Raw genomic sequence first — 12,087 nt, 5'->3', positions numbered from 1 at the left:
CCCTCCCGGCCGCGTGGGATGGAGCCCGGCCGGGCGGCACTGCTCCGGAGTTGGGAGCCAGGCAGGAGTGGGGCAGCTGCCTGGCGGGTGTTCGGCCCCGGAGGAGGCGTCCGGGCACTCCTGAGCCAGCCGGAGCACTGTGGCTTTTCCTCCTCACCACGGGAGAGTCACGAATCAAAGTGCCATGGGGGCCGCGTGGCCGCACCCGCAGCTGCTTGGAGTCACCCGCACCGTGTCTGGGGTGCCGGGCCTGTGCCGACCTGCAACGAGGCCCTGGGGAGTCTGGGCTCGGCACTGGGCCCGGCGGAGGCTCCAGGGGCCCTGCCCCGCCCCGCCCCGCCCCACGGTCCGGCCTCACGGAGTGACTGGCCCTGTCTGTCTGTTTCTTTCCGAAAGACTTTTTTAAGCAGATCTTTAGTTCTTTAAACACTAACGGAGGCGCCGTGTTTTGTCCTTTGTAAAAATTTTAAACTAAGTGTTCTTGATAAAGCCAGTTAGACACCACACACACACGCACACACACACTCTCTCTCTCTCTCTCTCTCTCTTACGTGTGCGCACGCACTGCCTCTGCGCCACGGCCCCACCAGTATTGACCAGTGCCAAACCGAGAAACCAGCAGACTTCCTTGGGCACGGGCAGTGGCACCAAGCAGCCCACCACCCCCTTTTGTATTTTTTATACACCCTCGGCTGCCATTCGTGTCTGTCCCCCCATCGCCCTCCAGGCTGCCCGCGTGCCCGGGCACGGCTGGGTCCCCCCGATCCTGCCCTCCGGCCAGCCAGCCCCGCTCCCCATCTCCGGCCCCAGATGAACTGCAGCGCAGCCCACCCTGCCCGCGCGGCGTCCAGCGGCAGCCGGCCCGTGGCCACCCCTTTGCGCCTGACTGCAGGGGCCGCGTCCTCGTGTGGGGGGCCCATGGCTGGGACTGCAGAGGGGCAGCCCCATGCAAAGGCACCGGGCTCGACGCGCGGAGACGAGGGCGGTTCTGTTCACGCACAACGGGCCACCGGGCCAAATCCAGATACGGGGGGAGTCAGAAAGGGGGAGGGCAGACAGTGACCCGCCTGCCAGTCGGGCGTGGCCGTACCTGGAGGGCAGCCCGAGGCTGCTGGATCGAGCTGCACCGTTGCGGGGGCCGGCTCAGTCGCGGGGAGGGGGGAGGGGGCAGGGAACGGGGCCCCGTGAAGACGGCACCGCCTTGCGCGGGGGGGGGCAGGCCCCGCAGCAAGCGAGCGGAGCGCCCGGCACACACAGCTCGGCTGACGGGGCGGGGGGCAGCTCCGGGCGGAGGCGGGGGCGCAAGGCTCCTCCAGACCTGGAAGCTTCCGCCTCGGCTTCCGCGCAGTGAAGCGCGCCCGGCTCCCGCCCCGCCACGGAGCCTCCTGCGGAGGACAGGCCCCTGGCGGCGGTGCGGGGGGAGGCCGGAGGGGCCCCTCGGGCTGAGAATGTATTTAAGGGGCCCTGTCCATCACCTGAGCAGTGGAAAAAGTTCCCAATAAACTGGAAGGGGCATTTTTAGCGGTCTCCTGTCTTATCTGCTCCTCGGGGCGTGCGCGGGGAGGGCTCCCCTGCTTTTCGGGGCGGGGAGGTGGGCAAGGCCGGCGCCCCGGGCAGGCATCACCCCGGGGGCTTCTGGAGGCGCCCCTGCTCCCGGCGGGCGGGGGCAGGGGGAGGTAGAAGGCCCCCTCCGGAGTGGGAAGGAGGGCGGCCCTGATGCGGCGCAGGCAGAGCCGCCTTCAAGGCGGGGACGAGGGCGCGCCGGTGCTCGGCCGCCGCTCCGCCCGTTTTCCGCAGATCCGGCAAGAGGGGCTGCTGGGACCGCTCCGCTCCGCGCCGCCCGGCCCTGCCCGGCTCGGCTCGGCCCGGCCCTTGGCGTCGGCAGGCGGGGGCAGCCGCGCCGGCTCCGGGGATTCCTCCGCGCCGCCAGGGCCGGAGGAAGGGCGGGCGGTGCGCACAGCCGCGCTCGCCCGGCTCCCCTGCGCGCCCGGCCAAGAAGCCGCCGGCTCCACCTCCGCTTCCCTTGCATGCGGCTTCTCGTGGCGTCTCCGTGGCGACCGCGGGCCGAGCCCTTGCGGCGAGCACGTGGCGGGCCCCCAGCGCGGCGGGCGGCGGCGGCGCGGCGGGCGGGCCCTCGAAGCGCGCTCGGGCGCCCTGCCTTTCCCGCCCCGCGGGGGCTCGCGCAAGCGGGAGGCGGCCCGGGTGGGGGAGCAACGGGAGGGGGGAGGCCACGTGCCAAGGCTCCAGGGACCGGATCCGTGGGTCCGTTTTTCTCCCGGGCCATCCCAACGGTTGGCGTGCCCTGCATTTGCACCCGAGGGGAATAACCGGTCTGCCCTTCCGGGCTCTCCCGTCTCGCCACCCTACACGTGACCCGCTTCCCAGCTCAGAAATGTGTGGGGCACCTCCCAGTTTTCGCGGGTGGCTACCCGCGGGCTTGCCCCTGGAGCGCTGGTGGGCTTCCGGGGGAGGAGAAGGGTGTCCTGGGGAGCACTCCTCCGGCTGAGCCTGCACAGCATCTCCCGTGCGCTCCGGGTGATCCTGCAGGGCACTCTCTGAGGACCCTTGCAATGCGCTCCTCTCCCGACTCCCTTCTGATGGCTCCCCGGTGCATGGGGGGAGAGGCCAGCCCTACAGAAAGCCGGGGGGGGGGGCAGCTTGTCAGAGCCCTTTGTCTGCTTTCCCAGAGGAAGGAGGGGCTGTGCCTGGTGCCGCTGGCACTGCGCATGAGCCTCCTGCAGGCCTCCGAGGCTCCGGGGTCCTCATGTTTTGCAGAGACCCTGAAATGTGGAATGATCGCTCCCCATCAGGTGATGAAGTCCAGAGTCTAGCATTCAGGGCCAGCAACAAGGGAAGGGCACCTGCCTGGAGACCACTCCTCAGCAAGAATGGGACACCCTCTTCCTCCCCACTGAGGCCTGCTGGTTCTGACCCAAGCTGTGGAGGTGACAGGGAGAGTGGGAGCAGCTGTGGCCACCCTGCCCCGGCTCGCGGCCTGCCAGCACGCGAGGCAGTGAGGACGGGGCGGCGGGGCGGGGCGAGGGCAGCCAGCGGTGGGGCTGGCCAGCCGTGGCCCCCGCAAGGGGGGGGATACCTTCTCACCCAGGGGGCGCCGGAGCCTGGGGCCAGCGCTGAGGAATGGCCGCAGGGCACCACTGGGCAGGGATGCTCGGGGGGGCTGTGGCGGGCGCATCGTTTCCGTGCATCCACCTGGTGGCGGCTTCGCCCCAAGGCTTGGGGGCAGTTCTGAAGCTCTGCATCAGCAGCTGGACCGTCCTGGCCAACCTGCCACCGGCATCGGAGCTTCCCAGCCGCAACCGGCAACGGCCGTGCGCCCGGACGGAGCAGAGGCAGCAGATGCTCCCTGCGTGGCTAATGTATTAGACCAGCCCCGGGGCAAGCTCGGACAGGGATTGGCAGCCTATTTATGATTCAGTCACCATGGCGACGGAGATGCTTGGAAATGCCCGTTCTGCCAACCCTCTCACAGTGGGTCGCTGTCTCCCACCCAGCTCTGGCGATGGGGGGGTGCCTTGTGCTGAGGCGGCAGGGCGTTCCATGCTCAAGATTACTTTTCCCAAACGGGCTACTCTGAGCAGCCATTAAGTGCTTCCCGGGCATGATGGCTGAAGGTAGCAAAAGCAGGGATCTCCATGTAGGGACCGCAGTTAAGGATGACGAGCTTAAATGTGTGTGTGAGAGAGAGAGCAAGAGCAAGAGCAAGAGCAAGAGAGAGCATGCACGTGCTTTTCAGTCAGTGCACAGAGCATGGGCCCGAGCACGTGTGGCGCACTGGTGCTTCCATCCTGGGTGTTCGTCCAGCCTCTGACCCAGCCCCGGTCCCTCCAGCATCCCAGGGCCTCCGCGCTCCCGGCCGGAGACGGAAAGGCGCTCGTGCCGCACTGGAGCACCGAGGGTGGAAAGGCCTTCCAGGCAGGCCTGTCATGGGCGAGGGTGGGAATTTTTCGGAGGGCAGGATTCCAGGGGTGACATCCTCCATTTGAAACCTGGCCCCTGGTGGCTTCCGTCTGTTTTTTTACCGGAAAGAGACAAACATTATGGAGGAAAAGATGGAGGGGCTTTTGATGGGTTCAGAATCTGTTTGTTCCTATGTCCAGGCGCACCTTCGATGCCTTTGACCCCAACAGAGTTGGCAGCCACTGCCCTTGCGTGCAGGATCTGGCCTGAGGGCCAAACAGCACTTACCTTGGTCACGTGCTGCGCTTGGCCCCCTCAGTGGCAGAGCAAAGGCCGCTGTGGAGCCCCTGATCGGAGGCAGAGGCCCGGCCAGGCCGGTAGCGCCATCCCTGTGCGGCTGATGCCACGTGTCACTGGGCCGTCGGGGAGAGACGAGGCGGCTGCCACTCTGGGGGAGGATGTGCGGCTCGGTCCCACCACCTGAGAGAGCAGATCTCCTGCGAGAAGCGTGCCTTTTCTGCTGGAAGCTCTGGGGCTGCTGCAGCTGCCAGCCAGGTGGTCATGCCAGGCCTGCTGGACCAGGGGTCTCACGTGGTGGGACACCCTTTTGAGTGTATACCGTATAGACCGTGCTTGTACCACTTTCAAGGGAACTTCTCACGGAAGTTCAACACAACAAAATTATAATGCACAGACATATATAATACAAAGGTAACACAAAAACCCGAGTGGCATCCTGTTGTTATGCAAAAAGCTGCAAAATACTTCTCCTCAAGTTAAATAACCAGGACTACCAGCAGAGTGAGGCGATTCCTTCACTTACCGCAATAGACGGGGAGAGCCCGCTCTAGCAGAATCCCTCCAAAGTGCAAACACAAAGCATTCCCTTTTCACCCCCAACCCGTCCGCCACCGTCCTCCCACTTCCCCTCACTGGGTAAGGCACTTGGAGGTTACGTCTTTCCGTCCGCCTACTCCGTAGCGCCCACCTCGTCCCACCACATACACCTACATGCATCGCATGGGCATTATCATTAGCCCATTGTCTGTTCAGGAAGCGTGAGTTGTTATTCATCAACATATTACGCCTGCGTGCTTGTAACTACAAGTTCACTAGCTCACTCCACCTTGCCCCACGACCCCGTCTCATGATGCTACTGGCAGGATGAGACGGAAGTAGCAAACTTCCTTTCAAGCCAATTATCTTTCTCTCCCCTCCACGTTCCTTCAGGCAGGCTTCACGGCTCCACTGTTTACCTCACTGTTACTCAATCGCTGAGTTGCATCCTTCACTGTACAAAACAAACAGAAGCAGTTGTCACAAGCCTGACCTGGTTTCAAACCTAAGGCTGCATTCACATGTGATGCTAAGCCCCGGTTTATGGTAATATAATGCTGATATATTAGGGCCTGATTGAAATCTGGATGGGTGATTTAAATGTTGTGAACCTCCCAGGGAGCTTCCGCTGTGGGCAATATGACATAGAAATGTAATGTAATAATAAGGATGCTCTCAATTTGTTGCTTTACCCATAAATCACCATGCAGACAAGCCAACACACAGAGAGAGATTGCTTCCCATTTCTGCTTTGTTTCTTTCCCACCCATTTTGCCAGCCTTCAGAGCCATTTTGCTTCCACGCTGCACTTGCTGTGAATTTCTGTTTCAGGGTGGAAAGTAATGCAAACACACCAGGAATAATGCATGGAGGACTGCAACAAGCCATGGCTTAAACGAGGCAGTGACTGCATTCACATGACACAGTAAGCCACCCCTACTGTGAAGCCATGGCTTATTCTAGGGCAGGGATGGTGAGCCTTTTAGAGACCGGGTGCCCAAACTGCAACCCAAAGCCCATGTATGTATCGCAAAGTGCCAACACTACAATAAAACCTGAAAACTCAGGTCTTAGTTTAGAAAAAACAACTCACAGCCAGTCCAAGCAAATATATATATTTATATCCTTGGCAGCGCACTGACCGGCCATGCAAAAGCTCGGATGAGTCACGGCTAATGAGTCGTGGCTTGTGACGTGCCACTACCTGCCCGGCGCCGCTCCTCCTTTCCGAGCGTGCGCAGGGCCCCTGTGTGCGCGCTGCTCTCCAGTGCTCGGCTGCTGGGGCGCTGCTGGGGCGACTTGGCTCGCGTGCCAACGGAGAGGGCTCTGGGTGCCCGCTGTGGCACGTGTGCCATGGGTCCGCCACCACTTGCTGTATTCCCAGGCAGCCCAACGAGCCCCGGTGCAGCCCCAGAGCCTACGGAGCGCCTGGCCAATTTGACCACTCGGCCCCAGCGGCCGATGTGCGAAGTGCCTCATTGGCTCGGAGCGGACCACCCCCCGGCCTCCCTCATCCCAGCCCCTGCCCCCTCCTCTCCATTCGCCTGGGATTTCCACTGGGATATGGGCAGGAGGCAGAGGGGCGCATTGGAGCAGGGCCTCTGGACCCTGCTGTGCCCAACAGTTCGCTGGCACAACATGGGGTGCAGGTTAATCTGGACTCTGGGGCGTCTTCCAGGCAGTGCTGAACGTACAGTGTCATGCGAGCACAGCCAGACTCTGTAAGCGAACAACAAACTGTGGCTTCTATTTCTGCTGTGCACTTGCTTAAGGAACCGTGGCTTGCTGGCGACAACAGCACAAGTCCAAGGGCCAGCCAAATTTCAGCAAGCAGTACAATGGCTTGGCGTTATGTGCAAATTTGCAAGCACGTTCAGAAGCACCGAAGGAGTGAGCCAAGTCAGTTTCCTGTGGCACACAGCCACTCGTGCCTGCCTGAAGGGCCTCTTTGGCTGAAGACCAGGGCCTCGGCAGCCAACCAGGGCGGGCAGACGGGTGTGCGTGGTGGCCCTAGACCATTCAGGGTTCTGGGGCCAGCGACCCGCCTGCAAGCACACGGGCAGCCCATGTGGCTGTGCGGAACCAGGACTCTGCTCAGGAGCTTCGTCCCCACCAACGCCTCCTGCATTAGCTGAAGCTTCTGCGCAGCCTCCAAAGCGGACTTGCGCCGGCCACGCCGCAGCGTCCGGGGCACAGGTGACTGCACAGCACCTGCTTTCCCCCAGAATGGGAAACCGTCTGGAGCTGACGAGGAAACACGCCTTCCTACCAGCACCACACGTTCCTCTCACGACGGCATCAACTCCAAGAGCCCCGAGTCTTCGGGCCACCTCTAGGCCACTCAGCCGCCTCTGTCCCATTTGCCAAATTTGGGTGCGCAGAGCACCTTCTTCTCGTTGGTTTATCAGCCTCAGACATCCTGAAATGGCCTCCAGGTGCTCCTTCAGGCTTTCTGCAGCCTCCCTGAGACCACCGGGAGGAAGGGAGAGGAACGAGGTGTGCTTCACTGGCCTACTAATGACACCTTGGCCTAAACCCCAGATGACCTCGCTCGTGTCTCCCTGCAGATGTTAAAAAGCATCAGAGGTGGGAAGGATGCCAGAAGCCACAGGCAAGTCCCCAGCATCACCCCCCGGGTGGGCCGTCCAAGCGGGATGGAGCCGCCACGACATTAGAGCCTTTGGTCCTACCCAGGCCAGATGACCAGGAGGTCATGATGGTCAATGGTACTGCATGGGAGGCGCAGAGGACAGAGCAGTGCTCCCCCCCCCCCCCCCGGCCCCAGCACTTCTCCAGCAGGATTGTCTGCTCAGGTGACGGAGACCGTTTTGGTCCCCAAAGCAGGTCAGAATTGGATCAAAACAATCTGTATCACCCACGACCACCCAGCATGTTCTTACACTTCATGCACCCCTCTCAAACAACAGCCTAATTAGTTTCATTAATCAAGCTGTCGGTGGAGCTGCGCTCTCTTGCAAAGACACGGTGCCCTCAGACCCGACGCTGTGCCATCCAACGAGCATCACGCTGTGCCCCCACAAAGTGAAGTTGTAGGGAGAATTAGAAAGCAGCAGGAGAGAGGGAGCTGAGCCTTCCCCTCTGCTTGCGCTTCCCCTGCAAAGGGGCTTTTAATAAACCCTTTACCCCGCCTCTTCCTCCTGGCAGGGCTTGCCTCTGCAGAAGAGCCGCTCCAACGTGGTGCTTGTGGGCCTTTGGAGAAGTGTGGGCAGGAGGCAGGACCCTCCTCCCCTCCCACCCGCTGCGGAGCACCCCACCCACCCCATTCGGGCAAAATCCCGAATGAGCAGGTCCTCAACCATGCAGAGCTTCTGATAGCGTGGCTGTATGGTCCCCTGGATAGGTGCGCAACTTCAGGCGTCCAGCATGTCTTTGGCAGCATCAGATCTGGAGGGCAGCCAAAGAATTCAGGAGTTTGCTCGGCAGTTCCTCTCTTGGTTGTACAGGAAGTCAAACACTGGCCAGATGGAAAGTCCTGGGAAGCCAGTTTGGAGGGACGGGTGGACAACAGTCCTGCTGCGGCTGGAGCTGCGGTGTGGCCAGGCTGGGGGAGCAGTTTGGCCGGTGGTGCGGTGGCTCTTCAATGCCAGTGCCAGCGCCCCCAGCAGGGAACAGCTGCGGGTGCCCATTCTCAGGCCCGGGAACTTGAGCTCTGTGGCTCTCCAACTCGATAGCACAAAGCCGTGGGTGCAATTCACCCACGTGCACAGAGGTGTTTTGTACACGGTTCTGCATGGGGAAAGACGGTCATGTGTGAAGCAACCCTGAAACAGTAATCAGCCCAAATAAATTATTTCCCCTTTCGCAGACTCTGAAAGGAATTACTCCTTTCCTACACAACTACACAGCAAATTCTCCCTCCCGACCCCTGGCCTCAACAAAGGGGTGCAAGAGAGGAGGAAATTTTAACGTATAATTATGCCAACCATGACCACTGCCGTAACGATCATACTTTCCCATCATCGGTTGATGGACCCCTGTGGGTTTACCAAAGAAGCCCCAGTAAAGTGTCGGGAGGATTCCTAGGAAACGGTCAGGCGCGTTGCCGCCTGCTCAGGGAAGATCCAGACCACGCAGGCCTGATCTCTTTCAAGAAAGGGGGACGGCAGAGCACAAACTTCTGGAAGAACCCCAGAGAAGGTGCCCTGGAGTCCTCCAGGCTGGCAAACCCCCGGCACACAGCCAAGACGCTTCCTTGGGCAGCTTCCCCCGCTGTACCTGTGAGCGCTAGGAGCATGCCTTTCGAACAAGGGGTGGAGCCAGTAATCCACCGGCGGGCTCCTCCATGGCCGCCTGGTTATGACAGCTCCTGTCACCACGGGGACGTGCCTAGCCAAGAGCTGGCCCTGGGCCTGCAGGTAGGGGCCCCCCGGAAGGCGGCACCGGCTGTGGCAGTTCTCACAACCCCTGGAGCACAGAATGCAAGCCAGACCCATTGGCAGCTCTCTTTCCATCAACGCGCACATGTGCGTCTGTGCGTGCTTGTTTTTTTATTATATTTTACCCTACTTTTCCCAGCAAGGAGCACAGGGTGGTTTTAATTGTTCTGCCCTCTTTTTATCCACACAACCGCCCCGTGAGGAAGGCCAGGCTGAGAGACGGGGTGGCCCAAAAGCACCCAGGGAGCTTCATGGCTGAGCAGGGACTCGAACCGGAACCTCCCCCATTCCAGTCAACACTCTTGTCATAACCACGCACTGGTATATACTTTGTGTACACACACAACACACACACAGATGCACACACCCGGGGGGGAAGCCCGAGACTGCAGGAAAAAGCAGGTCTTCACACAGAGTAAAATCGCCGGGCCTGGGCCCGATCCTGCAAGCCCGGCAGTGTCACCTTGATTCTGGCCACCACAGGGAGCCCCAGAGCGGCCAGATCCTGCCATGGTGAAGACTGCAGCTAAGCACCTTGAGGACAGGAAAGCCGAGAGGGATGGTGGAGGGAGCCCGGCCCGCTGGTCAGAGCACCTGGCGCTCAGCCCCGGAGCCCCCTGCGCTGCCCACGGCCTGCCATCGCCACTGCCTGAGGGCAGACGGTTCCCTGTGCCCCCTGCCCAAGCCCAGCCGGGGGGGCAGCGGTCTGCTGGTGCAGGCACAGCACCGCCGGTGGGGGATGCTCAGGCCTGCCCCCCGGTGGAGGAGTGCAAAGGAGGGCTGCGGCTCCGTTCCCAGGCCTGGGCTGCAGGTTGCCCCTCAGCTGCAATTAGAAACATTCAGCTAACAAATTGCTACATTAAATTTAATTATTCAAGCAGTAATTGGTTACACTGAGAGCATGCTAAGCCCCTGCAGAGAGGGTGCCTCTAATTAACCAGCAGATCAGGGAACGAGAGTGAAACTGAACCTGGTGGAGGGGGACACCAGCCCCCCACTCCCCGGCTGCACCGGCGGCCGGCCTGCCAGGGAGCATTCGCTTCCCAAATGGAAGCCAAAGGGTTCCCCCCACCCCCGAAAATGTTCCTGCAATCAGTATCTCAGACCAATCTAAAAAAGTCGTTTTGAGATGCCCCCTTGATTCTTGTTTTAAAAATGGAAAATATTTTAATCGTGCAATTTAGATGCTTCCATTTTATACATTTAATTGCTGTTATTTAGGATAGCAAACTACTCCAGCGGCTTTGGCCAGCCAAGCGATATGCACACCTAACAAACAGGAGTTGGTGTGGGAAGGTGCAGAGTTCCTCTCGTCACGAGGGGGGGCGGTCAAGCTAACTTCCCTACTGGGGGAACTGGGGCAGTCTGTCCATGGCAAAGGAGGCACAGCCCTCTTTTAAAAACGCACCAGTGCCTCATTTGTCCTTTTGCTCACACTGAAGAGGCAGCAGGTGCGGGCAGACACATTCTGCACATGCTCAGAGGCTTTTCCTTACCTGTTCCAGCTGTGAGATGGTGGGGGCGCCACAGGCAGACATGAAGGTGCGCTGCAAGGCTGCCTCAGGTGTCCCCTTTCCTGTTTGGGGGGGGGACAAACAGACCCCAGGCCAGGAAGGATTGTGCTCCAAGGAGGGGCTTCGTCTCCGCCCTGTCTATGACCCAGCCACTCTTCATAAACCAAAACCTGCAACTGGCATGAACCGGAGGTGCCACTAGCCTTGCAAAAGCCGGGTCAGGCCAGCACAATCCAGCACACCAGCTGCCTCTGGGTTCATCCCCCTTTTCCAAAACTTACAGACGGGGCAGGGAATATCCTTGTGGAAGAAGAAGGCATTCTGCACATACCCAGATGCTCTCTTGCTGCTTGTTTATTTTAGGTAATCATTAAGCCAACCAAAAGGAGTTTTCGCTGCCCATTCAAATGGATGGCCGAAAAACTAAATTCGAACCTTCCATCAACAATGGGAAGGGTTTAAGTTTAGTCGTTCTGTTGTGCCTTAGGAGGGTTGGGGGAAGTCCTTTTGTTCCATGAACAAGGTGTCTTTATGTTAGACAATGGTCTGTCCCGAGTTTCTGAGAGCATGCAAACATTAAATCAAAATGACCGTGCAAAAGGAAGAAAAGTGCGCCATGAACAAACAACCTTGGTAAGTTGCAGTAATAACAGGAAAGACGGCGAAACGGGGTGGTTGCCATGTAAGTCTGCAGAGGAAGCAGATGTTCACCCCGAGAGGCAAGCTGACCCACTGGGGGCAAAGGGGCTTCCAGGTGAAGGTGCGGCCCTGGATTCCTCACAGGGTCCAAGCAACGAGGCCAGCCCTGGACCTGCAGTGCTTCCCTCACGGCTTCTCCCCGCTCCTGTCCCTTCCTCGACCAAAACACCACGGAAAGGCTCCACCACTGCACAGGGGTCCTTTGGGGAGCTGGGGGGCCCTCGGAGGAAGCGAGGAAGCCCAGCTCCTGCAGGACTCTTTGCCTGTCCTGCCCTTTCGCAGGGGTCACTCCTCTCTGCCAGGGATGCTGGCCTGGGGGTGGAAGGTGCTTGGAAAAGGCGAAGGGGGCCAGCGGCTCAGGCCACTCACAACCCTCTTGCCAGCTTTGCCCCGCAGCCTCCCTGGAGGCCCACCTGCTGCTTTGCAAGCCACCTGGCCACAGGCAGCCTGGCGCGGGGGCCTGGCAGAGCGTGGGCCCCTCTGAGAGGCCAGTCGCCTGGTGCAAATCCTGGGAAGCCGGTGAAGGAGGGGGACTGAGGGGAGCGAACGTGTGAACGCAGGCGCTGGGGGAGTGGAAATGCCACCCCCGGGCAAGGCAGCCGCACCCTTCAGCTGCTTCCGTAGCCCACGGGCCGTGCCGCAGGGCACACAGAAACGGCCCCCCGAATGCCACGGCCCCTGTGGCTGGGGGCTCACGTGTCCCCACATGAGGGGCTCTGGCC

This window comes from Varanus komodoensis, unplaced genomic scaffold (genome assembly GCF_004798865.1).
Source record: "Varanus komodoensis strain SLA01 unplaced genomic scaffold, ASM479886v1 scaffold74, whole genome shotgun sequence".
In the NCBI taxonomy this organism is placed as follows: Eukaryota; Metazoa; Chordata; class Lepidosauria; order Squamata; family Varanidae; genus Varanus; species Varanus komodoensis.
The sequence above is the reverse complement of the archived record's forward strand: the minus strand, read 5'-3'. Positions refer to the sequence as shown.